This window comes from Gallus gallus, chromosome 9 (assembly GCF_016699485.2).
Source record: "Gallus gallus isolate bGalGal1 chromosome 9, bGalGal1.mat.broiler.GRCg7b, whole genome shotgun sequence".
In the NCBI taxonomy this organism is placed as follows: domain Eukaryota; kingdom Metazoa; phylum Chordata; class Aves; order Galliformes; family Phasianidae; genus Gallus; species Gallus gallus.
In genome coordinates, this window is record NC_052540.1 from 19,146,539 (window position 1) to 19,174,477 (window position 27,939).

The window sequence follows — 27,939 nt, forward strand, 5'->3', positions numbered from 1 at the left end:
GTTCTCTATGACATGTTTTAAGTGGGAGAACCCTCAGTTTTTGTTACCTGCCTGAAACAGGACCCAGAGTTGTAATGAGAGGACAGCCCCGGAATGAGAAGGGCCCACCTTCCAGCTCCCAGCATTCTGCTGGCCAGGCTCCTGGGAAATAACCCCAAAGGAATGAAACTGCATGCAGCCTGTACAGTTTCTGCAGCTTTGCTTTAAGTCAAAAAACAGCATCCAAAATACTCTACTTGCAGTGGTGACCTTACTGCTCTCAGCTCCAAAACAAGGGAAACATTACGACAGCTTGTTGTTACTGTGAGCAGGGGCTGAAAGGTAGGAAAACATTCAGGGAAGGAAAGGGAGGAAATGAAACAGAAAGAATGTGGACGTCCTTACAGCAGGTCTGCAGATGGGTACCCAGCGAGCTTCCTGCTGCTTTCTAAAAACTTGGAAGACATAACCACAACCACAACCAAGTCTGCACAGGGTATGACAGCACTAACCTGCAGGTCCCCATTAAAAATTAGTCCTTCACATCTACAGGGAAACGGAGGAAAGGCTGCTGCTCACTGGAGGCACAGCCCTACACACTGGGGGAGTCACACAGCTTTGGAGAATGTCGTACTATAAACATATAGAATAAGTCAGGGGTCTTACAGATAGCCACACAAAGTCCTTTTGGGACAGTCCAAAGACAGATGGTACAAGGCAATAATGAGAAGCAGAAACTGAGCTGGGTGAAGGTAAATTACTCCACAATGAAACTGCAATAATTAAATGCAAACTTATTATTTAATCACAAAGGGAATGGTTATGCTTGTTTGTGTTTCCCTAATAATACAGCCACACTCGGCTCCAATAACATCAATTCAACCACTGAAAATAAACTTGGCCTCCGCATCCTTTAAATTACACAATTCTATTCAAGACAAAAAATTCAATGGGTGAGAAGCAGAAAGCAAACTACCTTAAGCTTCGTGCAACACACAGCTCCCATTTCATTTTCACTCACTAACCTGAGGAAATTCATTTTCACAGCTGCATTCCAAGCTCTGGAGGTGCAAGAGCCTGCAGCCAGTATTCAAATAAACGTCAAAAAACCACACAAGCTTTTCTGATGGCTCATGTTTATCCATCCACAGCATTTTGGCTTTCTGGAAAGAAGTATTAAGAAAAAAACACATTCTTTCAAAAATATTACATTCATAGTTCTACCTGTAAGTAGACCTGAATCTCAAGAATTGGACTTCAGATTGGTTAGAATGTGAGACTGGGGAAAATGACCTTGTCTTAAGGAAAGGAAGAGGTTTTGGAGGGTGAGGGAGAAGGTATGAATAGGAGTTCACCCATCGAATCAGGATGGGTGAACACCCACCAGGATGCTGGTGGCTACGTAAGCAACAGAGAGATTTGCAGGGAAACCCTCTGCTACCCAGCAGCTGTTCAGCAGCTCATCCCTCTCCTGATGCTTACTAAGGAAACTCCCCCACCCTTAATGAATTCTGATTAATGTTTTTCCACAGCCCCAGATGAAACTCTGAACATGGGATTTTTCCTCTAACCTTGTTTTGTGTCCCTAGGCATCGCTGTATCAAGTCCTGAAACGCAACTCACAGGTTGCTGGGCATGCTTCCTCCCCATCCCATAGGTGCCTTACTTCATCAAGCAAGCACTCAGAGCGTGCCAAACATAAGTGACTGCTACAGCACTACAGCAAGAGATACATATTGCTTATTACAGTCTTAAACACTCAGAAGTTCGCTCTCTGAAATCCATTCTGAGTTGCTTTGCTCTCAGTGACCTCCCTGCTCAAGGAGGAGCAGAACAAGATTTACTACCATTTAAATGAGAAGGTCAACCTGCTGCAGCTTTTGTCTTTAAACTGGAATTCCTGTAGCTGAAGGAAAGGTGAATGCTCTCATTTTCTTCTTTCTCATCCATATACATTAAGGCACTGAAGTCTCAGAAGAGTAATTGATCAAATACAATGAATGAGCTTCATTCTCATCTGAACTGGGCAGACTATAATACGGTTATTGTTAAGAATGCTTTGAATTGGTGAAGAAGGCTAATTTTGAACACTTCTTGAACTGACTAAATTAAGAAGTCATCCTGCTATTAGCAATTTCCTTCTTTCTTTTACAATGAACTGAACCTTGTATTTTTATCAGGTACCAAGAAAGCACTTAGACTAATAATAAACCGAGAGAAAGTGTTAGCACAACCACTAACTGCTTTCTGTTCATAGCATGAATGCTGATTTGGCACTGGGTTGTGAAAGGATTAAGATTTCCTAAAGATTATCAGAAAAAGGGATGAAAAATGCAGAAACCTGGTGGCACCCAGCAGCAGAGCGGTGCAGATGGGAGAGGGGCAGGAGGAGCAGACGAGCTGACATGATGGGAACCCACCGCAGGAAGAGCCACCATGGGAAAAGCATGCTGTCTAACACGATGCGCCAGTGATCACATCTCATCTCCCACAGAGATCTGCATTTGTCATCAAGTTATTTACCCACTTGGGAACGGCTGAGGTAAAGCAAGAGAGCTCCCATCAGAACAAGGGATGAAGTCTTCATTGCAGGCTGCGTTATGCTTAGTTTGATGTGGTCAAACAAAAGGTGCAGACCACAAAAATTACTTTAATAAGCCATAATAAACATTAAAAAAAAATATATATATATCCTTATCAGCAGTGAGAAGATGAAAATGTATAGCAGAGCAAGAAAATCACGGCTTGATCTACACCTCAGCATTTAGAAGACCATCAGTGGCCCCAAAACCAAAACAAATAAGAGATGGGCTCTGCTCAGTACAAGCACCAAGCCAGCATTCCCCATAGAGCAGAGCTGATAGCTAATGCACAGCATTTCAAGATTGTTGGAGGGCTCTAATCATGCTCAGAAATAAGAATTCAAAGGATTACTGAAGAAATTAAGAGGGGTTTCTGCTCTTTTTTTTTTTTTGCTAGAAAGCCAAGTGATGAGGGATGTAAAGGAATAATCTCAGTGTCTCACTCTTGTTATCCTGGATTTAACCTGTTACAAAACCGTGTGCCCTCACCATGTGCCTTCAGCCCCACAGCCAGGCCTGCCTGCACAGCAAAGCCCTGCACGGAGCTCACTTCAAAGCAGCGCCCGGCCCAGGGAATTCAGCTCTTGCCACTGGCACATACCAAGGATTCCAAATCATTTGTGCACCACTAGGAAGATGTTCTCATCCACTTGGATTTCTGTTTTAACACGTTGCAGCCTTAAAAAAAAAAATGCAGTCTCAGCATGGTACGTTCCTTGTTGTTTTTGGAAGCTTTTTCTTGGGTGCTAAGGGCAGACAGAGAATGGGATAAGAAGCTCTAACACACACCATAATCCTATTTCCAAAAATAAAGTCCAGCTGCAAGCTCCAGAAAGAACTCCACATAGCTATTGAGTTCTTTTCCCCTTTTATTAGTGCAAGGGTGAGAGCTGCAGGGGCACTTTGTCAATGCCTCTTGGTTACACCAGCTTCTTTCTGTAGGTTTTCCCAGGGTGCTCAATGTACACAGCTAACTGACATACATCCACATTTGTTTATGTGTTACTTAACCCAAAGGAAACATGGAAACACTTGTTATTAGAAACAAAAACAACAACAGGAAAAAGATGGTAAACAATAAATGCTCATTGTATTTAATAGCTGTAAAGCTTTGTTAGAAGCAGCCATCCCAGTGTACGTACCCACATTCAAGTGAATTCTATCTGAAGTTTACAGAAGGAAGCATACACAAACAGCCTTACAAAGGCATTCTGGTAGCAGGAAGCACTTCTCTGCTACTACCCTGGCAGCCAAGCTGTGTTACAAGCAGACCTTGCAGCCCATGGGGCAGCAGAGACAGAATGCATCTGCAGCACTAAACACAATTTAGTTTCACTAAAGGATTAACCAGATCACAAATTGCCAATTAATCTTGCTTTATGATTTAGGCCCGAATTCATTACAAACACAAAGGCAAGGCATGCAGCAGACTGGAGGAAGTTAGCCTGGAATGCTTTGCACCAACCATTCCTGTTCCTTCTCAATAACAACATTCTGAAGTTGTTTGGCTTTTTTTTAATCTGAGAGTTAACTGATGGACCTTATTGATGGTGAAAAGCACAAATCACTGACTATTCCGTATGTACCTATGCATGCTAGCACACACCTACATAAAAGGTCCACATTTTTCAGTTCTCCAAATCTTTCCCAGTTCTTCCATTAGCTGAGAACACTAGAAATTTCCAGACTTCTGCTGTAACGTCTAAGTTTCCCTCCCCCTCTTCCATTTGGTGGACTTTCTGCCAATAACACTGTTGAAAAATAAATTCTTGTGGACAGGAAATATCCCGAGCAAAGGATATCCAGCTTTACCATACTTTAAAAGCTCTGCATTCCTCCTTATCTGCCCTCACACCACCCAGCTCTGAGCAGTGCAGGGCTCTGGGCACACCATCCTGCCCCAGCCTCGTGCCACCAGCTGCTGCAGGGCTCCTCTTGGCTGCACTCAGCATCACTCCTTGCAGCACAGCCCAACAGAGGAGAAGCGAGATGCTTCCTGAGCAATGCCTTCTATCGCGAGTACATCCTCCCCAGCCCCTCCTGATAAGGTGCTATAAGAGGAGGGCTGCAAGCGTAATTTAACAGCCTAATCACATGGAGGTGGCTTAGCCATTCAAGTGATCCCTTCGCTTGATTTCCTCAACAACGGCACTCCACAAAAGCAAACATCCTGGCTGTCTGGAGGGCTGGGTTCCAGCTGCAGCAGGCTCCCAGCAGGCAGGCAGCCCAGTGCGGGACGCAGTACTCCGCTCAGCACGCCGTCTGGCCTCTGGGATGGACCAAGAGCCATGAAGGGACACCCGGCTCTAAAATAAAGCCATCTGATGAGCCTTTAACAGCTTGCTGTGCTCCCAGGTGCCCAACCTGCACCCCAAGCCTAGCGCCTGCACAACCTCCCAATAGCCTCAAATCCATCTTCATCATTGGGGGTAATAGCAACTGCACAGAAAAACTCAGATTTCATGAAATCACCTCAACTATACAGCATAGATATTAGGTGATAGCCATGTTTTAACCTGCACCAAAAAAATCACCAAAATCACTGATTCACATTTGATAGCGTTTCCTCAGCAGTCAGTAGTTTGTTTCTTAACCAGCAGCAGAGCAATCTTAAAATGCACTGTTACAATCAGAAAGGTCAACGTGGTGGAAGGGCAATACAGGAGTGCAGTAACAAAGGGACCACTGCAAATGGAATGGTGTTACAAAGGAAAAGCACTCACCCATCTCTGCAGATCTAGGTTTGCAAGGAAAACTCCACAAGGGAGGGACCTCCAACCAGAGATCCTTCCACAGTTGCAGCCAGCCTATAAATGAGGTCTAAGAGAAGTGCAACCAGGTTCTACCCACTCCGGTCACACAGATGAATTGCCTTCACCTGTGCTCCCAGGGCTGACTGGGTCCTTTCCCCAGGTGCTCAGTCAGTGGTTCAGGCCGTGACTCAACAGTTACCACACATGGATTCACATTCAAATCAAGACTAGTGCTTTCTGTGGTGAGGACCCACGGCACGGGGTTGGAGCTAGATGATCTGCAAGGTCCTGCCCAACACATGCCACCCTATGATTCTATTACAGTGAAGCCCACAGTTGAATAATTCTAAATCATGCACAAGTGAGATTAATGCAGCTGATTCATTAGCAGCTTTTAATTGCCACTGGCTTGAAGCTCAAACACCTCAGCAAGTTCTGGATGTGCAAGCATCAAAATCTGGCCTTAAGATACACTACAAGAGGAATGATGAGATGTGGTAGGACTCCCTCTGCACGGGAGAAAAAAAAAGCAACTAAATTTCATATGTACACACCCAAAAAGCTTCATTCCATTTAAAAAGTTTTAATTGTAAAGGGAAGCCTGTCCTGTTTACCTCTCACCCCAGCACCAGAGGTTGCATGCACTCAGGCTGCAATCAGCAGTGCAATACAACTTCAGTGACTTTCAATTCTCAGCTCTGTTGGCTTTGCTTTGTTACTAGGCACCAGTTAGATCCTACTCAGCGCCTCACATCAATAACTGATGTTCAAATCAGTACTCGAGTACGTCACAGCTCTAGCGTTATTTCTCTGATGCCCAACATTTCACAAGCACAATTCACCAAATTAGCAACAGAGCCTAACGGTGTGGCCCACTTACCTGGGGACAGCCCTTGGGTGAGGTGTACTGGATTCCAGGCCCAATGTCTTTGAGATCCCTTTGGTGCCTCCACCACCAACCACCCACAGCCACCAAAGGAGTCTGCCTGAACACTGAGAAGCTGAAAGCGATCCATCCCCAGGGGCGAGAGCTTCTTTCAGCCATGGCCAGCAAGCTCTGACTAGACAGCAGGAGAGGAAGAGCTGACACACCTGCCCATGGGCATGCAGAGGGAGCAGCACCCACACTGCCAGCAGAAGTCTTGTCCTTAGGTGACACCAAGGCAATCTGCATGTGCCAAAACCATTGCACAATTAGCACGCTCTTAATTTTGTACCCTTAGAGGAGCTAAGTAAGTGCACTTAATCAACTGAAAATAAAGCAGTGCAAAAGAAAGCAATCCCTGTTACTAATTAGTTAAAAGATGTCAGATGGAAACAAAATGAAGTGTCTAATTACATCCTATCAGTTCAAGTGTACAACACAACACAGGCCCATAAAAATATGTTACTTCCTATTTCAATCAAAACAATCCAATTAAACCCCACTGCTGAGTAATACTAGAGAGAAAAAAGGCTTTTTTCCAGTTATATAAGAAAACTAACATAACTGTTAAGATTCTTCTGCTGAAGCTCCGTAAGATCATTACAGTTCACTGTAAGAACCCATGCTCAATCATCAAATATCAGCTTCAGAAGAGATCCTAGATCCACTGAATCACTGAAACAAATTCCTAAGGTTTGAGGCTTCCTCCGAGCTACCTATTTTATGCCATAAAATTCATCTGAAAACATTACATCAACAAGAGTTCCTGTTTCAGTTTCCCTCCAATACTCACATAAATTGGATACTCCCCTACATCTTCAGCTCCTACTCTCAAAGCAGCATCTCAGCTTCCAGGCATGATCATTAAGCCTACTGAAAAGCCAGTGTTGACAGGTATTAATTCTTCAGAGGAGGCTTTCTTCAAAAACCTCCATCCCCATTATTGTGTTCTTTGCCTATCGAATGATTCTCCAGCACTGTGGGCTGGGGGGATTTCACCCTCGTTTTACACGTTTCCTTTTACTTCCATAGAGATCAGAAACTGATTTTTCTTCCTCTCTTGGAAAGCAGCGTGTGGCAGGCACCCAACAAAGTTCATTTTTAGGCACAAAAATGAGAATACCCACAGGGAATTCAACTGATGTAAGCAGAACCTCCCAGCATCACCACCTGAGCCTCAGTGCTTTGCATTGGGGTAGAATGGGGGGCAGGGAGGAGGGAATGAGGGAAGAGAATACCTTACGATGCTGCCTTTAATAAAACTCCTCAACTTGAGCCAAGTGTTTAGCTAAAATAGCCAAGTAATGCTCTAGAATAGCTCAAGATAAGAACTGATCTGTCTGACATCATCAATCGTGAATGCACAACCTAAATGGAGCCACTGAAGATTATCAGAGTATCAACAACGGCATTTTAACAGCTTAAAAGTATCACAGGTTTAGGAACAAATATCCTGAATGAAGCTGTACCTATTTACAACAGAGAAAAGGCTACCCCTGTGCTTGCCAAGCTCCTACTCTTATTACAGCCTGAAAAATCACTCCTGAAGATAAGCAGCAGCAGGAAGGGCAGGGAAAGAGAAAAGGTATCATTTCAGAGCTCAGAGTACAAAGCCCTCTCAGACATTCTTCCAAACTCAGTTTCATAGAACCTAAATGGCAAACATAACGGATGCTTCCTATGCCCATTTCTGACAAGTTGGTTTGGGACTTAATGTTTCTTTTGAAGTATAAACAATCGTCACTGCTTCAGCAGCAGAAGTGTAGCATTCAGAATCCTTCCGTGTGTCCTGCACACAGCAGCAGTACGTTGTCATACCACTTGACAGTTCTGTCCAAATAGACTTCTCCTTACAAAAGCAAACCAATCATTGGGGGAAAAAAAAACCAGTTTCAGTATGAAATACCAAAGATGGCAGAACTCAGTCCTTGGGCAGGGGAGTATAAACGTAATTGAATCTGCTGAAATCACGACTCACTTTCATTAGAAGTAAAGTCGATCTGTAGCAGTGTGCTACAAAACAGAATTAACCAAAAAGATACTTGGAATTCTTTCTTCCCATCCTTCCCAGCCCAACATCCAGGGTTCCAGAGCTCCCTCATGCCCACAATTAGGTCATTCAGTTCATCCTCATGCATAACAAAGCCTATTGCCCAGAGCATGGCCAGCTCTGGCTTCTAACAAGGATGCATCTTAAAAGACATGTTGTTGGGAATTCCAACAGTGCTGCACATCACCTGGAGCCCAGCACACAAACAGATCTATCACACATACCTTCTCGTTATGTATGCCTAGCTTGGTATTTCAGTGCTGGAGCTGTGCCTGTGCTCCAAAGCTGCTGTTCCTCCCCTGTAGCATGGGAGCTGCAAGCACAGGAGTCACACACTTAAGGACAATCACTTCACATCCACCATCCCTTTCTCAAAGCAGATTGAAGTTCAGCTGCTTTCTGCCTGAACTCTTGTTTATCTCCTACCAAGCTGCACTAATTACCCCTGACAAAAGACAGACATTCATTAACAAACAACGGCCAACCTTTATCTGTAGAACATCATCTCATCCAGTTGAAGTTCTGCTTTTAAGCCATTATTAAACACCACATTTTAGCAGTGACTAACCAGGAGATGCCCTCATCACACACAGCTACAACTCGTGTTTTGATGACCACTGATGGATGATGCAGAGGATAGAAAAGCTCTTCTCATCAAATACAGAAAACAAAAAGCAAAGAGTTTCAGAGAACAAAGAAATCTGGATACCTTGACAGGTAGCTAAAGGGGAGGAGACTGAGTTACTTAAGTATAAAAAAATAAAGTAGTAGTCAAAGTGTTCCTTAAATCAGCACATCACTAATATGGACTGCGGGAGCTCTGCGGTCAGCAGGAGGGCAGTGCTACTTCTGTGCAGAACTCAGGGGGAAGGAGGAAAGGAGAACAGGCAGTGGTCAAAGCAAAGTACAGCTACAGAAAGTTGGTGTGAGACCAAGCCTGCTGCCTGGAGTCAAGGCAAGTCGGGAGAGCTCTTCATCACTCGCAGGACAAGAAAAGTGAACTCTTTTTTTCCTAAATAAATTAGGAAGGATTGAAATCTAGTGGTGTAACCCGACTGCAAAATAAAACCCAAACAACTGATGAAAATATAGCTTATGATGCTGGATTAAAAATAAAAGAAAAGCATTTACCACAATTTTCCACTCCATATTTGAAAGGTGGCAAGCCACACACTTGTATCAGATGGGTGAATCACCTCCATGAGCAAGTCAAGCTCAACGTCTTGCAATGAAGGCCAGATGCAGCTCTCTGCAGATCTGACACCACCCTATTGGCTGATGGGAGCAGGACGGCTGTGTGCCATTAGGGGACATAACTCGCAGAGAAAGCAATCAAAGGGCAATGGGGGATCCCACTGATAAGGAATTCAAGATACAGACACAATCAATGACGCTGTTCTAATAAAACAGGTCCTGTCAAACAAATCTGAGTGCACTCCTGACAAGATTACACGTTGGGTGGGCAGAGATAGCTGTGTTAGCAGTGACTATTCTGCAGCCAGCTTCTGACTTAGTGCCCTGCAGCACTGCTAAGAGCACAGAGGTAGACTTCTAGCAGGGCCTCAGCCGGAGCAAGTGTGCACCAACTGCATCCCCAGTGGTGCCACCTCCCTGCTCTGCTTCCCTGGCTGTAAGATGGGGTAAAGAAATTCATCTGCTAGGTGCTCTGGTCTCTGCCAAGAGCAAAGCAACCATCACACTGGTTATTCACTCATGCTTAATTAATGATTTGCTAATTAAATTGACAGTCTGTCCTGGCCAGTAACGTTAATTAATATACTCAATTCACAGCATCTGGTGGTCCATGCCAGCAGCTAGAACTTTACACTATTGATTTTTCCATGCAGACCTTCCTGTCATCCCAGAGGATGCTGAGCATGAGTGGGACTGCAAGAACCAGGGCACCCATCCGGGTGCATCCAGCTGTGCACACTCAGCTGCCATTAAGGTAATACCCACCCTTGTCACATCACAGCCCTGGGGAGCTGGCAGGGGGCTCAGTCACAGCTCTGAGCCAGGAGTCCATGGGTACCACCACCATCCCTGCCCCAGTACAGGGGACACCAAAGATGGTGACACCCACCAGAGCCGTGTGCTGGTGACAGAGGCTGAGCTGTGCCCGGCAGTGGCTCTCAGCCACGATCTGTCACCATCTGGGAGTTTGCTGGGCTTTTGTTTCATGTCTCCATCCCTGATGGATGGAAACAAGCTCCTGATTTATCCATGTTAACATAAAGACAATTAAAACATTTTTCCCTGAGGAGCTCATAAATGAAAGCGCATCATACAGTCATTACATTTACTATTAACACTGTTTCATTCAATGTAAAACCTGACTGTTTGGAACAACAAAAGCATAAACTCAGTTGAGTCACTGAAAGCAGCACCAGGAGCTGCAGGAGAACACTGGGATGAGAGCTGCATATGGACTCACTGTCTGCTCTTCACCCCCAGTAGCATTAACTACTCACTAGCAAAAGCTTTTCTGCTGAGAAAGGGAACACCAAAGGCCAATATTAAAGCAATTTCAGAGTAGCTACCAAGCAATTAGTTAGATAATGCCCTTGCTACATGCTGATTTTTCTTCTCCCAAAGCACTGGTGCAAGCATAAGTCATTTGTTGTTTGTGCAGCATCTCCTGGCATTGCAGGTGACCCAGGCTGGATTTCCTCCCCATATCACAGAAAATATTTCTGCCTTGGTGTTGCACATCTGTTCGCTACTTTATGTCATATTTTTTTTCTTTTTAAACCTTCACATTTCATTTTCTTCCAGAAAATATAAACTCAGACATTTTAGTTGTTAAACATTTGCAAAACATTGAGCCCACTGCTCTTGCTGCCTCTATATTTCCAAGTTTCAGAGCATAACAGAACCGTCCACTTACCTATTTTTGTGCCCCCACACCACCCCCAGCAACTCAGGATACACCAAGACAAAAGTATGCAATTCAAACATGCGAGGAAGGAAGAAGGGAACAGGCAAACGAGGTGCAAAGAAAGAAGTCAAAGGACTAGATCTCGAGATCTGCTTGCAGATACAGCACTCCAACAGCCTGGAAGGACCGAGAAACTGAAAAACGCTTTACAGCAACTTTTTGGAGTGCATCATCCTGCGTGACTGCATGACCAAGAAATGCCAAAAGGAAGCGAAACTGTTGATGTCTAACTTCAGCGTTGGGTATGTACAAATATTGCCTTTCCAGTAACACAGCCGCTCTCACACGTCCACTGAAGCACCCTATTCAGAGGCATACAAATCAAAACGTCGCCATCCTGTGTGCTGCACAGATTGCGGTCTCACAAGCATCCCAAGGCCTTGGCTCCTGCGCTGTATCCAGAAGCAAGAGGTGGCTGCTGTGCTACAATCCAAAGGTCCCGGCAGTCACCCCCATAACCGTTTCCTACAGCCACAAAGCAGAGCAACGGACACCTGGACAAGAACATCCAGCTCTATTAATCAAGAAAGAAAGGGCTGCAAATCAGACATCGCGTGCATGAAACCCTGTAGATAGGAAAAAATTGAACCAGGCAACGAGACCACTCCTGCCCACAGCAGGAACTCCAGCAGCTGGGGTGCAGATAGCCGCTCATAGATGGGCTTCAAATGAGGAACAAACCCGCACTCCGAAAGTCACAGAGGATGTTTATCTTTTGTGCAATCATTAGAAGCAGCAGCAAACAATAAGCAATTATACAGACCCGTCGGAGCAGCAAAAATAAATATGTGCAAAGCAGAATCAAAGTTGATTTTGCTAGAAGTTGACACATAAGAAGCACAAAGGCTGGCTTTATGCAAGCGTGAGTACCCCTAGCAACTCAGAACTCTTCTGTCCAACATTACATCAAATTTTGCTCTGTTTAAAACCATAGCATCTGACTTTCTCCCTCCTTAGCCATCAAGTTCCCTGTTTACCACTTATGGTCAACTATCAATACCGGAGCCCACATGTCCCACGCCAAATCCTGTCAGAGTGCAGCCCCGGACCACCATAAAGCAGAGCTGGAACGCACCACACAGCAGCAAAAGCCTCCACGAGCCCTAAGCTGCTGCCCTGTTGTGCTGGTTTATCTCCCTAGCAGGGAAACAACAGCTCAGCAGGGTACAGCACCGCATGAGAACAACGCAGCAGTACCTGCATCCCTGCGGATAACCCCAGGGGATGGTTATGACTGCTGGACAGAGGGCACTAGTGCTGATGTTAACCAGAAGGTGAAATAAGACATCATTTTGGTATGGTCCTTTAGGTGTCAGCTACAAGGTATATTCTGATTTGCCTTACCTTGTCATGGAAGCAGATTTTTTTTCCCCTTGGCATTAGCTGCACTGCTTTAGAGACAAAGTGTTTGTGCATCTTTATTTACAGGGGTTTGTTTTGACCAGTAAAGCAATACTACAGTTACCCAGCTCATGTCATCTGCTCCATTTAGCAAAGTTCATTCACATGTAAATGCTTCAATATTTAAAACACATTTATAGAAATAAACTAACAGAAAATTAACCATGCTTTCAAGAAGGCAAAGTGTTGTAGGAAAGTCAAAATAGACAGCCCCAGGCAGAAGTCAGGGCTGTGCTGAGAGAAACACCATGCTCTGCTGCTGTTCCCACTGCCATCTGCTGAAATGACCTCTTCCAAAGGGTCTGAAAAGAAATCCAGCCCAGAAGAGCCACTGTGGCAAATAAGGATTCCAACAACCATTATTTGGGTGATAACAATACACTTAACATGTTAAAATGGGTTAACTAACAGCTCCCTAGGGGCTGCCAGCATTTTGGCTGCATAAATGAGCCCAGGCACACCCAGTGAGGAGAGGATGGATATTGTCTCAGTGAGGATGTCTCCGGAAGAGAACTTCAACCAACTCCCACAGATGGACACAGGGCCCTGCGAGGTTTGTTTTCCCACGCTGCAGTTGTTTGGCAGTGCAGCTCAGACCAGCCTACCTCAGGTTATTAACACCACCAGCTCAGAGGTGTACATCACTAAAGAAGAGCAGGAGAAGGATTTCCTGGGTCTCAAAAGGGTCAGTATCTGTATCTTTAAATATATATATATAAATCAGCTTGTACTCACAAGGTGATGCTTTTGCTCACCATTCAGTTGCTTGTATCAGGACATCAGAAGCAACTCTTCAGTAAGATGACATTATGTGACCGCAGGCTCACCAGAAAGAAACCTATTAAATGCTCTCGTTATCCACAAATGCTATCCTCTTTCTTTCTCTGCTGCATTATCCCACATCGATAAATAAATAACAAGCAAAGAGCAACGCCTGATACTTAATAACCACCAGCATGAGTGTCAGCAAGCATAAGGTCACTCGTGTGATATGAATTGCCATTGGATAGGCATGCGCTTCCACAATCAATGTTACTTACAAAGTGGAATAGATTCTGGCAGCTAACTAACCTTACACTGAGAGAGAAACAGCAAGGTGATCCCAAAAGACAGAACTCTCTTCCCAGGCTGCTGCTGGTACCGAGCTTCTAGAAAATTCTTACCTGATTGCGTTAGGTCTGATTAAAGAATCATGCAGAAATACACAGGGCAAAACACCACGGAGGTTTAGCTTGCAGCACAGAACATCCACATTTTATTAGTGGACAATCAGGGAGTAGGGAGCTACCATGAAAACCAGAACAGGCACGCTGAGGCCCAGAAAGGCAGCTACACACTGAGCAGGATGTGCTCAGCATTTTGCTAGCTTTGATGAACAGCACGAGGAAAGCTGTCCCCAGCATTCCAAGGATCCCAGAGGGTGGTGAGGGTCATCTCCAATTGTTGCTCACTGAAGTTTCTATTAACAGCCTCTTGAGAGTGATTTCTTTTTCCTCTTTTCAAAACATTCCATATGAAGCATTTCTGGAGGCATGAAGTGCATGTTTAAATATATACATACACACACGTTCTATTCTAAGAGTCCTTTGCAACAACCTAATAATAGCAATGTCCATAGCCACAGGAGTTACATAGGAAGCACTCAAGGAATGTGCAGCGATACACCAGGTCAGCACTGAGCAGCCAAGCACACCTGGCACCTGCAGTCCCACAGTGTGTGTGATTGCAGATAACATCAATCTAACACAACAAACAAACAAACAGCGGCTGCAACTCCACTCAAACCCATTCTGGCCACTGCTGAGCTGCTTGCACAGACCTACAAAGCAGATGCAAACGCACATACCAGCACTAGCTGCAAAGTTTGTCCTCTTAAAAAGAGAAAACAGGAACAGCATCTTAATTCAGGATCGCTTTTAGATTCAGATTACACACAAAAGAGAGCACTGTAATAGCTTTCCTTCAATAAGCAGAGTGCCCAAGTCCAGCACATCACCTCCAGAAACACAAACAGCAAGCAGTCCTGGTAGCGTTGATTCAGTAGTTGTCTGTTATCCATTGATAAACAACACCATTTACTGGTAAATAAAGGACGGATGAAGCGCAGGAAGCACACCACTTGAGAAGCAATATGTTTTAACCTCCAGGCTTTTCCTCGCTACAAGGCAATCCATCCTTCCACAACACCCACAGCCATGGGAGTTGGCACCTCAGGGGAACGCTCCTGGTCGGAGTGGACTTCAGCAGACGCAGCACTTTTCTCTCAGCAGCTCCACAGTTTCTCACCCAAAGCACAGATTTCACATCTGCAGCAGAATTTCTGCAAGGCAACCAATCTCTCCAGCGCTGCTTCGGATTGCGCAATAAATCAGGTTTAATTAGTTGGTGCTTTTTTTTTTTTTTTGGCAGTCAGCTCTGCAATAAAAGAGGGGCGTCCACATTCACCGCACAGAGGTGCTCGGAATAAACTGGTGTAAACGTAATCATCCCGTCCCAACTGGCAAGCCTTAAGGAGTTATCTGTTTTCCACCGCCCAGCATTCCTGCCTGTAGATGGCCTGTTACCGTTGTGTACCCAGCGTCTCCTATTTCCACTGTGCCGCTGGAAGAACTTCCCTCTTCCCACATACCTTCCATCTCCAGGGACGGATCACACAGCGACACTAAACCTTGGCCATAAACAACGTTACTTTTGATATCGCCGTCCCCGAAGGATTCCCCGCTGCTGCTGTTCGGCAGCGCAGAACAGATCACCTATGCACGAGGCAGCTCTGCAGCCGGTTTGCAGAGCTCTGCCTTGCTGCTCTTTTGCACAGCTGAGATTTACACAGAGGTTTGTTGGCCGCCTCCGCTATTTATTTTATTTGCTGGGCGCTGAAGTCACATTTGTTTAGAATAGCCTTCAATAACTCACAGCACGTTCCACAAAAGCGTTCTGATGCACCAGGACGCTGGTTTCAAAACTCACTGCCTTCTAGCACCATGTTCCTGGTGCAGAGGCTGGGACTGCTCCCAAGGCAGCCAAACTGCCAGTCCTCACACTCCCACTGCACGCCAGCAATGCCCACGTCTGCTCCTCCCAGGGCAGCGGCCAGCTGCACCGAGAACAGCACTGTAGAACACAATTTGCTTTATTAGCTGCATTCTGGTTCCGAGGCTTTCAGGTAATAATAGCTGCTTTGTAAGACTTAAGATCCCCATACTACGCACACAAACTTTGCTTCTGCGCTAGCATTCACCAGACTGAAGCTCCACGTTTCTCAGCTATAGAGAGCAACAGCTTGTTTGCATGCTAACTTTCTTAGTCACAGAATTGTCTGAGTTGGAAAGGACCCTTAAAGGCCATCTGGTCCAACCTCCCTGCAAAGGAGGGATCTACTGCACCCACAGCTCCACCAGGTGCTCAGAGCCCTGTCCAGTGTGACCATGGGCATCTCCAGGGACCAGGCACCTATCACATCTCTGGGCGACCTGCACCAGCATTTCACCACCCTTACTGTGCCCTTCATAGACTTCAGCCAGCTGTAGGCCAACAACATGAAAAAACCTCTCACTGCTGTCCCAGCAGTGACCTCAAACCCCAGCCAGATGGGTCCTGATAGCTCACAAAGATTGTGATACACATCGCCTTCCACGCAGACTCATTCCTATGCTACATTATGAGCAAAAACTTGCTCAGGGATACTGAACTGGGAAGAATGACTTTGAGCACCTCTGGGGAAAGCTGGCATTGCTGTCCCAGCAGGGTCCCAATACAACTACAAAGCATAACTGCCTTCAAACTAATGAGAGAGAACCACAGAGCACCGAAGATTAGGAGAACAGCACTAATAGCCCATTCCTGTGCGAGACCCTGCACGACCCTGGGAACATAGCCAAGAATCGTTTCTTATTGGTAGCACCGGTTGCATATTCTCATACTGCCAAGAAAAAGGCACAGGTGGCAGAGGGGCGAGACCACAAGCAAGGGGGGCTGTCCTGAAGGGGAGGTGGTTGGGGGTCCCGGGAGCATTCCCACAGGCACACGCTGAGCCCCAGCAGCAATCCATCAGCCAGGGCAGCGCGTAAAAAAGGCTGAGAAATCACATACCGGACATAAAACAGCACCGCCAGTCTGAAATCCCACCGCCCAGCACATCGTTAAGCTCAGGTCAGACTGGTTTGGCACCTTGCAGAGATGCACGCAGGAGCCCTGGGCTCTGCAGGGTACGTGGTCAGAGCCAGCGTGGCCGTGGGTATGGGTGTACCTGAGCACAGCTCTGCGCAGCCCAGCGCCGAGCTACACGGAGGAAAAACAACACTCGCTGCACAAGAAACTTGGACTTTTCCACTTCTCGGTTTCCCCCGCTGTGAAAGGGAACTTTAAGGAACGAGGCGAAGAAACGCAAACGAAATACAACGTTACCAATGTGGAGAGCGGCGGCTCCCGCCTTTCTGCTACAAATAGCGATGGGATAAATGCTTCGTTACACCGAGCCCCGACCGCACGGCCTCAGCCAAAGCCTTGTTCAAACAGCGCATTTCTGAGAACTGGGACGGGGGGAGGCACAGCGAGGGCTGCAGGCGCGTCTCAGCCTAAGTTCAGCTTTTCAAAGACTTCTTCTCTTTTTTTCCCCTCCCGTCAGTTGGTACCGTGCCATTTACAGAGGTGTCTGGCGAACAACGCACCACGTTTCCAGGATCTTCCCTCCCCAGGCCGCTCAGCCAAAGGCAGACGGGCTCGGGAGGAGCCGCTCGGCTCTCCCGCAGCCTTTCCCCGCCCGGATCACAGAGCCGCGCTCCGCCGCTCCCCGGCTCCAGACTCGGCCCGCGCGGGGGACGCCGCTTCGCCCCGCTCGCAGCCCAGCGCCGACGTTCCGCCCGCAGCTCCCCGTTCCCTGCGGCGGGCGGAGCCGCTGACAGCCGCTCCGAGCTGCGCCGTGCCCCCCCCGCACCGCGCCTCGCACGGAGCCCGGCGAAACTTCTCCCCCCCCAACCCCAGCACCGAGCGGGAGAAACTTTCCCCGACGGCAGCGGCCGCCGCCCCGCGAGGAACAAAAGAGCCGGGACGGGCGGGCGGTGCGGAGCCCGGGGCTGAGCGCCCAGAACGGGGCACCCCGCCCGGCCCCGGGCCGGGGCAGCGCCGTGCTCACCTGCGGAGGGCTGTGCGGGCCGGGCCGGGCGCGGCGGCCGGCGGAGAGTCGCAGCTAGCTGGAGCGGGTGCCAGGAGGGCTTGGTGGGGATTCCGCCATGTCAGTGATGTCGGCACCACATGGGGCCCGCGGCCGGCCCACGCTACCGCGCACTCTGGAGTAGAGGCTCCCGCCGAAAAGCCGGCTGAGGCGGGCGGCGGCACGGGGCCTCCCGCTCCGCTCCGCCCCGCCCCGGGGCGGCCCCCGTCCCTCCGCCCCGTCCCCGGGCGCCGGGTGGGGGCGGTCCGGGCGGGCGGGCGGCCCCGGAGCGGTGCGGGCTGTGCCGCGGCCGGGCGGCGCCGCGGTGGTGCCTGCGTCCCGTGGCGGCCTCGGTGCCCGGCGGGTCCCGGCCGCTCCGCTCTGCTCTTCACAGGGGCGAGGTGGGAGCTGGGGCAGCTGGGTGTGGGCAGCCCTACGTCTGGTTTAGGCAGCGTTCCTCGGAGACGAAGAGATACCCTGGCACGCTGCAATGGCACGGCCGCAAAGGGGAGATGGAGTTGGCCCCTTGTAGAGTGGAGCCATGGGGTCCCACGTCGGTAATTCACCTCTCCGTACTGCATGGGTGCAGTGTGGGGTAAAGGTTTAATCTGGTTACAGGAGAAGCTTAAAACAGGGCCTGAACACTGATTGTGTCAGAGAATCACATAATCATTACGGTTGGAGACGACCTCTAAGATCCCCACCCCATCCCCCCATGCCCACTGCCCACATCCCTCAGTGCCACATCCCCACGGTTCTGGAGCACCTCCAGAGATGGTAACCATCACTCCCTGGGCAGCTGTGCCACTGCACCACTGCTCTTTATCAGAAGAAACATTTCCCAGTATCCAGAACTTCCCGTGGTGCGACTTAAAGCCATCACCTCTCATCTCTGTTACCTGGGAGCAGAGACCAACCTCCACCTCACCACAGCCTCCTCTCAGGGAGCTGTACGGAGCCAATAAAGTCTCCCCTGAACCTGAACGCAGCCTCTCCATCAGACTTGCGCTCCAGCCCTTTCACAGCTTTGTTGTCCTTCTCTGGACACACAATGACCCCATCTGTTTCATGGGAGGTCATTGGATTTGGCCAAGTCATAGAATTGTAGGGCCACCAAATCATTTGAGTTGAAAGAGACCTTTAATGGTTATCCAGTCCAACCCCACTGCAATGAACACCCACAGCTCGGTCAGGTTGCTCAGAGTCCCACCCAGCCTGTCCTTGAGTGTCTCCAGGGGGATCTACCGCCTTTCTGAGCAACCTGTGCCAGTGTCTCCCTAGTCCCTGGGTTTGCTTCTCCCAGAGCTTGACCTATATCACCCACCAGAGCCAGGTTTTCTTTCAGAAAACCCCATGGGGTTTGATCAACCTATGTACATTTTCATCAGCTTCCATTAAAACAGCAACAAAAAGGCCTTCCTGTGGGTCTTCTTGATATTCTGCTCATCAAAACTCACTCTAAAAAATATCAGTTTGGCATAGAAGTTCAGCACAAATGTTATACCCAGCTTAGCTGAGTGTTATATTAAGAGACCAAAGCACAGGAAAAAAAAAAATGAAAATAAAGTTATCTGAAGTAGATAGTTCCTATGAAAATAGAAAATTAGCATTTTCCCATGGGAAAGATCTTTCAATGTAAAATGGCCAGCCAGCACCAAGTATTGTTCATTGTTAATTGCAGAAACTTTTGTAATGGGTAAAATCTAAAAGCAGAAAAATGTTTTGTTTTATTAGTGACCCCAAACATGCAGACTTTTTGATGATGCTGGATTAAGTTACAGACTCAGATGAGATTAATTATTCACCAGGGTGGTAAAGCCTTGACTTGGTCCTGTGGGCTGCTTTGTGAAGGAAAAGAGAGAGAAAAGGAGAAAAGGGAGTTGGCTTAGAGAGGAAAGAAATCTCTGAGCTAAAAATTTACTGAGAGATTAAAGCGAAGAGTAAACAAACCTGGAGATAGGAAAACGAAAATAAATAAAGCCGAGGAAGGAAATGAAAACTCTGGGTTTGTATCTGTTCTATCAAATGGGCCAGAGGGAGGCTGGGTCTTGTCTGAAGAATCGGCACAGGCTCAGGATGTGGCGATGTTGGGTGAACTGTCCCCTCACCAGCACAAACAGAGAGATGCCCTCTGCAGTCATTACGAGTAGTGGTGGGTGGGTGGTGTGCATTTCTCTGCCGCGTGTAAAGCATTTACAATTCACACTTACTTCACTTTCGTCTCACCATTGGAGCAGAAGTCAAAGAGAAGCTCATCTGCCACAACCACATTGGATATATCTGAGAAAATAAAATAAAAAAACACCCAGTTATTTGGTTTCCGTATGGTTTCCAGTCTTACCAAAACCTCAGAATGTGTCAGACACACAAAAAAAGCAAGCTTAGCCAGGAAGGACTGGAAGAAACGCACACCTTTTCCAGACAGCACTTTTTTTCAGCCACTCCGTTCTGATGAACTCGAAGACCAGCAATAGCTAACAGCAGTTGTAGAATGGTTCAGTGGAAATTGGACATGTGTCAAAGCACAAGGAAGAGGCAGGGAGGGGAGCAAGGACTGCTTTTCCTCAGAAAATTCCTACCTCAATAACAGATTGAACTCTTCTTTAGTGGCTTACTCCCCAGGCCAGCTGATCAAGGAAAAGCATTAATCAGACGAGGAGGAAACATTTTGCCACTGAAAAAGGAAAAGAACTAGCTTAACCATGGTGACACATCAGGGACGGACAAATTACTCCGGAGAAAGCAATTGACCTGAACTATCATCCAAACAAATACAGACCAATGCCATGAACTTAACTTTTCCATTTTGATGAGTCCTTGTTTTCCTGAGTCTATGCTTTCAATAATATGCATAGTTTTCTTTTCTCATGGTGAGATCTTTCTGCTTATTCAGGAAGCGAGTGGAGCCAGAAGGGCAGGAGCACACCCCTGCCTGTGCAGAGGGGCAGGGTGAAGGCTGGCACCATGGCCCAGGACAGCCATTCCCAACACAGCACCAGGCTGACACCCCAAGCATTTTTCAAGCAGGAATTGTTTAGCCACCACACACTAACAATTTAGGGACTGTTGGCCAGTTCTGGATCCAAACCAATTCCATATTGTGTATTCTGCCATCATCCCCTTCAGCCGTCCCCTCCTATTTGGTGAAAAATTCCAGAGAGGAGCCTGTGGAAACTCTGTGCATGCAACCAGGATGTGGAATCTGAGATCAGACATCATTGTAAAGGCTGTGAAGACGGTCTTTATTCTCACAAGATGCTTTCCCTCAGCTTTCTGATGGGATCCGAGTTCAACTTTCACCATTTCAGCAAGCTGCGTGCTCTGTATTCTGAGGGCAGGCTGAGATCTTGGCACCAGTGCTGTCCAGCGGCACACAGAGAACGCTTTGATTGATTTATTTGCTGAGCACTGTTTTTTTACCTGGGGAGCACTGCCCGCAGGCATTCTCAGTACCACACAACATGGGTGTGTGCCGTGCACGAGTTTTCTCCCCAGCCACGTTACGGAGGTGCTGGGCAGCAGGCTGGCTCAGTCTGTGGTGCTTAACGTGGTGCATTCACAAGGCAGAGCTGCAGGCTCAGGCTCTCACTCTCAGGGCCAGCAGAAACCTGAATGAGGAAAAGAGGCACAGCTAGCATGGAACAGCTTGCCTGGCCTGCAGCAGGCTCCCTGACCAAGCTGCACTCCCATTAGACTCCAGCCTGCACCCCTTACCTAGGCTGGAAGGGGCAGGGTACAGAAGCCAAACACTGGAGTCATCTCCCTAGGAAAATGACATCCCTCTCCCTTGTGATCACACAGCAAAGTAAGGGCCATACAATCCGTTTGCTCTTGCTAGTGAGCCCTTTTCCAAGCCCTTGCTCTATTATGTATCTCGAACCATTAAAATCAGAGCAATTGGAACAAATAAATACTCAAAACCATACAGAAGTTTCTTGCCAGTGTAGCCTTCTCTCCTTTATCTGATAGAAGGAAAGCTAAATGCACAGTAGATCATACAGATCAAAATGTACCGACTCCCTTCAATCTTAGCAATGTTTTATTCCAAGGCAGTGCTGGTGGGAACTGACCCAGGCCAGAAGATCTGGAGAAGCTCAGTGCGTAGGTTGGGATGGTCCCTTTTACTGTGGGGAATCCAAAAATCTGCAGGATGCTTTTTTTAAATAACTAGGGCATGTAAACATCAGCACCAAGTGGGATTTCTATCTGTGCTTCTCTATTTAGATGAAATGAATGCCAGTTATTCACTGAGCACATATTCATGCTTTTGAATTCGTGAACTGAGTTTGGTTAGGAGTTTGTATTCATGGTACTAATTGGTAGTTTTTTCCCTTTTTAGGAGACAGGTCACTATTTCACATGCTCAGTAACGCATGCAGGAGTTAAGCCCCCAGATCTTTTGATTGGGATAAGATCAAAGGACTAATTGCTATAGGAGTCTGAAACAAAAATTATCCACCTTTTTATTGGGGCGTGCTCTAAGTTGGCACTGCACATCAATCTGTGATAAAACCCTTTTTCTGCTGGATGTCCTTTTGTTACATTTAACAGGCAAAGTCCTCAGCTTAGCGTTTCAGTCTCCCACACTACTACTCTGCACAAAGTGTGCCCTTGAGCTCTATGAGAAGTCCCAGAAGTCCCAGTGACTTCACCAGGATCTAGAAGAGACTCTCTATATGCCAGCACCACTGTTCTAAAGATGCAATTTCTGACACCAGCAAAGAAGTTTTGTGTCAGCAGTAGCGTTCTGTTAGCTGTTGCTAAGCTTTACAAAGGCATGACGGAAAGAAAATATTCCTGTTGCCCTCACTTCCATGAGAAGCACCATTGTCCTCATAATTTTTCTGCTTGCAAGCCGAGCACTTACACAGTGCATTTTTTACATGTTTTTGTCTACGTTGGTTTTATAAGTTTAAATAAGCTCCCCTCTGCCAAGTGCTTCCAAAGAGCATTGGCGCTGAACCAACCCAAGAAGCTTGCCATGAAGATTACACACCAGTTGTGCTTATTCAAAACAATAACTTCTGACCACTGCACCAGAAGAAAATAGACTCATTTATTGTCTCATAATGGCGCATCTCTACAACGCTGGCCCCACTTTGCCACCGAGAAGGATATTCTGATATCTGACAAATGTCTCAGCTAAATCTCCTTAACATTGTGCAGTCCTCTGGCTCTTTAGGTTTGGGTTGGGCTGGTTTGTTGAAAGCTCTTGTTTCAGTTTGGTGTCTAAAGAAAACAAAGCAGTGTTGCTTGCATTGTTAAGGCCAGAAGCAGGGCCACAGAAAAAATGTTCCTCTTGGAAGATTTTGTAGATTGATATTCATGAAACAGCTGGAGATGAAACATACAATGCTAATCCTGTCCAGTTGCTCCTGGTCATGTTGCACGCTCAGGAAATTCATAATTAGGTGGTTGTATCCCCAGTGTTTCCCCTGCAGCAGTCTTTGCTATTTATCTTCTTTCTTGCCATTAAAAAACAAACAACAACAACAAAGAAAAGCCTACAAAGGAAGAAGTGGGGGAGAAAATGCAAGCAGGAACAACTTCAAGTATGCTGAATGGCTTCTCCCCGCTGCAAAAAAAAATAAAAAAATCAGATGCTGTCATTTCTGCACACAGCAGCAAACTTAAGCTGCTCCATTGCCCTTTTCTATCACAGTATTTTTCCTATTCTGTATCTCCTTCCTATCCCCAGAATGTATTTTGCCAGTTACTTTCCTTATTTTCCCTTTCCAGTTATGCACATGCCTTCCTGTAAAGGCAGCCACACCTGACAGTTTAGAAATAAACACTTTGGTAAGTAAACATTTATTTTTCTTGCCGAGTGGAAGCACCATACAGGAGGTTTTACTCCCAGTTCCTCCCAAGGTTTCTAATTAATTCCTAAGTAGTTTCTGCTTTTTACTTTGACTTTTCCTTCCCTACTGCATTTTACAGGCAGCGTGTTGTCAAAAATTCAAATTTAAAATCAATCAGCACAGATCTGTTTTCCTTTTATAGCCTTTAAATAGCCTTATCTATTGTTAATTACATGCATATGCAATGCGGAGATTTTAGTCTATAGAGCAATTGACAAGAGAGGCTGCCAGTTTGGTATTAAACAGTTATCAGTGATTCAGCAGATCGGCTCTGAAATAGCAAAGCATTAAATGTAGGTATTTTAAACAATCGTTATTACTGATTTTTTCCCCCAAACTAATTAGAAAAAAGCACCTGGCAAAAACAAAAAGAAGAGCTAACACTGCTGGTTACGGTTCAGGAGTTTCCAGAGCTGTAATGAGAAAGCTGCCCTGGTGGCTCAGAACGTTGGCTTTTCTGAGACGTAAAAGAAACCGACACAGCAATTTCATAATGCACTGAGTAAACACATAAATATCTTTAAAACAACAGAGGATTCATAAAGCCCCCCTGGTGCCGAAATGGCAGCTCAGTCCCTGCTCACAGATCTCCATAAATCACAGCAGACGCTGAAGAGCAGCCCCCAGCACCACCCCATCCCAGTACTGTTGGATCCAGAGCAGCTTCTTGCCTTGCCCTGCACTTACACTTCAGTGGCAGGTTCCCTACTCTTTCAGGTGTTTGCTAGGTGTATTTTTAGTCACAGATGCAGCAAAAATACGTGTAGACAGGGTCTTTTTTTTTCTTTTTTTTTTCTTTTCCTAGCCAGCAGTGAGCATCTCAAATCCCCTGGGTGACAGGTGAGGGCTCATTGCTTTTAAACAGACATGCCCATCCATACCCACATGCAAGTCCACATGGAAATGCATGGTGATGTGGTGATGTTCAAAGCAAGACACAGATCCTCCGAATCCTGCAAGCAGATGTAAGGTAGCATATCCCTTCAAGCCAGGTGGGAGACCCTTATGAAAAATACATCACCAAGTTTCAGTATATTATCTCAAAAATGCACTGGGCAATGTAAGAAAATGTTTAGACTCCTCACCATCAGTGGCTTTTTTCCCAGAGATTCCCCAGAGCTGCATGGAAATATATAACAAAATGTTGCTTTGAAAAGTTTTTAAATGATTTACCAAGTTGCTAACATTTCCAGACTTAAAACGTGATGCTTGAGATAATGTGTCTGTTTCATGTTGATAAATAATGGAGTCTGGAATACAAATGTTCCGGTATGGCCTTGGAAAAATGCCTTCAGCTAACTGTGCCTCGGGCTAGAATAATTCCACAAAATCCTGCTTATTTTACCGTTCCATTACTTCTTTTATCTACAATAAGTAGCCACTCTCACTGTGCTCTGTCCCGAATTCTACCCACTTATAATTTGGTTTAAAATAAAATTAAGGTCTTGCAGCATGCCCTACTGATGAACAAAACCTTGATTTGCTTTTGGCTCAGGTGAGAGTAAGCACTAGGAAGAAGCCAGTGTATGCAACCAGCTCCTGTTTTCTTGTATGCATTGTGGCAGACCTCAGCTGTGCTCTGCGATGGGAGGCAGATTGTCTCTCACTTGAGTCAGCTCTGAGTCATTTGGGGACCAATAGGTGGGAGGTGAACTTATGTTTCTCTTGAAGGCTGACCACAGAGCCATTGCAGAGCTTGAGGTGTGACTGCGGCACGTTAAAATAGAAAGGCAAATGGATTCTTCACAAGTTTCTGCTTCTGCTTCTCTTCCAGATTTTGAATATTCATATGATTTAAATAAGTCTTGAAGTGACAGAAAAGCAAACAGAGCAACTTTCGTTACCCACACAATGAATATATGAGGCTTCGTTGGTGGCGTATATAAAAATTCTTTGTGATCTATAAAAAATAGTTGGTAGGGAGGAAAGATGCTATACAAGCGCCAACCACTGCTGCTATAAATATTGTTCCACATACAGTAAAGAGTAAATAAATATAATAAACATTTCAGGATGATTGAAAAACCTCTCACAGAGACAAATACGCCCCTTTCCTGGCCGTAGAGATCCCTAATGCTTCTCCTGTCATTGTCTCAACATGATAAGCTTCGTGTCAACCTGACACCTCGATGCACAGCCTGCTTCTGCTCTGGGGCTCAGCATACAGTGGGGATGGAAGTGATGGACAGGGCCTGATCTGGCACAAAGCCTGGCTGTTCAGAGCTAATCCGTCAGAATGTTTTAAATAAACTGGACCTGGCAGGGAGACTTCAGATCAAGTGAACACTTGGTTTCGTATGGCAGCACTTTTAATCCCTACCCAAAAAACACACTTCTTCTCATCCCACCACTCCCTCAGTTCTTCGGTGTTCCTCCCCTCCTGTGACTGTAAAACAGGGATTGCAGTATTTCTCTACTGGGATTCGCATAAATGCCTCATGAAACTGTGCAGCTCCTTGGAAGCAACACTGAACTGACAGTGCTCATTTCTCCTGATTGGCACTGGAGTCCTGGCAGATTAACCCCAAATTGCACCAATCCTTCAGAATGCAGTAGATGTGTGTATACATTTGACTTTACCCATGGATTAACGTGCTCAAAATAGATGGGGCTGCTGTTGTGTGAGATGGTTCTGAGAGCACACTGCAGCTTTCACAATAATCAATGGGCACGTGCAGGACTGAGGGCCAAGGCACAAATATTTGGAAAAAGCAGAGCTGTGTCTTCCACAGGAGAGCTCCAAAAAGAAATGATGGTCATTTCAACAAGTGCTTAAGATATGTCCATATTTTACATTTTTTTGTATAGCAGTACACTTAAAATGAGAGGAGAGCTATAGCTATTCATTTTGGGGAAAGATTAAAGCTTCAGATGATTTGCTTAAGGTCGTTCTACCTCATCCCTATCCAAGCTTCAACTTGATCCCAAAAACTGCTCACTTCCATTCATTCATTTGTGACATCATTTTAGTAACCAGAAAATAGCATCTGAATACTTTAATACAATTCCACGAATTCAAAAGAGAAAGCATGAAATCATGTAAGCAAAACTTATAAGAACATACTTAGATTAATCAGTGGATGGAGGAAAAGGTTTAAATTAAAAACACTGAACTGATACAAATGCTGCATTGTAGAGCCAAAGGATATAGGATATATAGGATATAAAGAAGGTAAAAACACAAGCGTTGGTTTTTTACTGAACTATCAATTAAATAATCAAATGTCTTCTCTTTCAAAGGTATCCTTAATAAGCTGTGTTTTGTAGCCTGTAACTATAAACACGAGAATGGATGCTGCCCAAAGCGCACACCGTGTGGGAGAGCCTCCTCAGACCAGGGAGATGAATGGGATGTTAAACCTGGGATGAAACAAAGTGATCCTTTGCCATCTCCTTATTAATTACATTGGTGGAAACAAGCTGCTTAATGGAATGGTAAGATTTTGGAGGATGAAAAATGCAAACCTAAATTCATCCCCCTTAACTCAAAGACAGAAAACCTGTGGTATTACTGCATTGTCTGGAATACGAATTGGGTTAGGCTGAACTTCGTTGCCTAAATTGCAGCTCCAGCTGTAGCTTCAAATGCAGTCTCTGGCAGTAATTCAGACCTGAGACACAACATACGTGTCTCCCTGCTGGCTCATCCCCTGCTGCTGCCCTCACTGGATTTCACATCACTGCTGAGTGAGGCCAGATCGGTCTGGCTGAAAGAGACCATTCCCCAAAATGTTTGATTTCATCCATTTTTGTTTTGTTCTGTTATTTTCTCCAGCCAGATTAACTCCATGACTGATTTCAGACAGCGTACGAAACGATGGAGGTATTCTGGATGGAGGTGTAGAGCAGAACAGGCTGCATTATTTCCTCTCGCTATCTTCTGGGCAGCTGCAGAGTTCACCCTGCTGAGGGAAGTGGAACCCCAGCTGGATACCAATCCTTACCTGCTCCCGTGGATAACCGCCTGCTGAGCACAAACGTTGCCTGCAGCACTGTGTTCTGGGACGTGGCCCAGCGGCTGCAGAACGAAGATCCCAACTTGCTGATAGTCCTGCAGCATGGGGTTATGTTACGGAGCTCGCCCACATCCTGACTCATGTGTCTGCTGCCTCAGTTCCTCCTTTTTGTTTCCTTGATGAGCACATGCGAGCACTCACATGCATGTGTGCACAAACCGCACGCTGCAGTTCAATGCTTCCTGCATTGAAGCTCGGATTTGTGCAGCCTTCGCTCCACCTAAAGGAGTTTGCTAAAGCTGAAATGCTTCTGGATGCTGAGGTGCAGATGAAACAAAACACTGG

The 27,939-nt window shown here is 46.3% G+C and overlaps 1 protein-coding gene across 5 annotated transcripts in view; it reads right to left on the reverse strand.

The window, feature by feature from the left end:
• FNDC3B (fibronectin type III domain containing 3B) overlaps nucleotides 1–27,734 on the reverse strand; it is a 157,153-nt gene extending 129,419 nt beyond the window's left edge. The window contains exons 1-3 of one of the 5 annotated variants that reach the window (XM_046898436.1): nucleotides 27,583–27,734; nucleotides 20,357–20,451; nucleotides 19,988–20,057 (exon numbers count right to left, since the gene is read on the reverse strand). The gene's annotated coding sequence lies outside the window, so the exon portion shown is untranslated. Of the gene's footprint in view, nucleotides 1–11,176; nucleotides 11,347–17,295; nucleotides 17,868–19,987; nucleotides 20,058–20,356; nucleotides 23,353–27,582 lie in introns of those variants that run through there. The other 4 variants (XM_046898435.1, NM_001252324.3, XM_046898437.1 and 1 more) reach the window with 4 other exon arrangements.
• Between the last annotated feature and the right edge of the window lie 205 nt (nucleotides 27,735–27,939).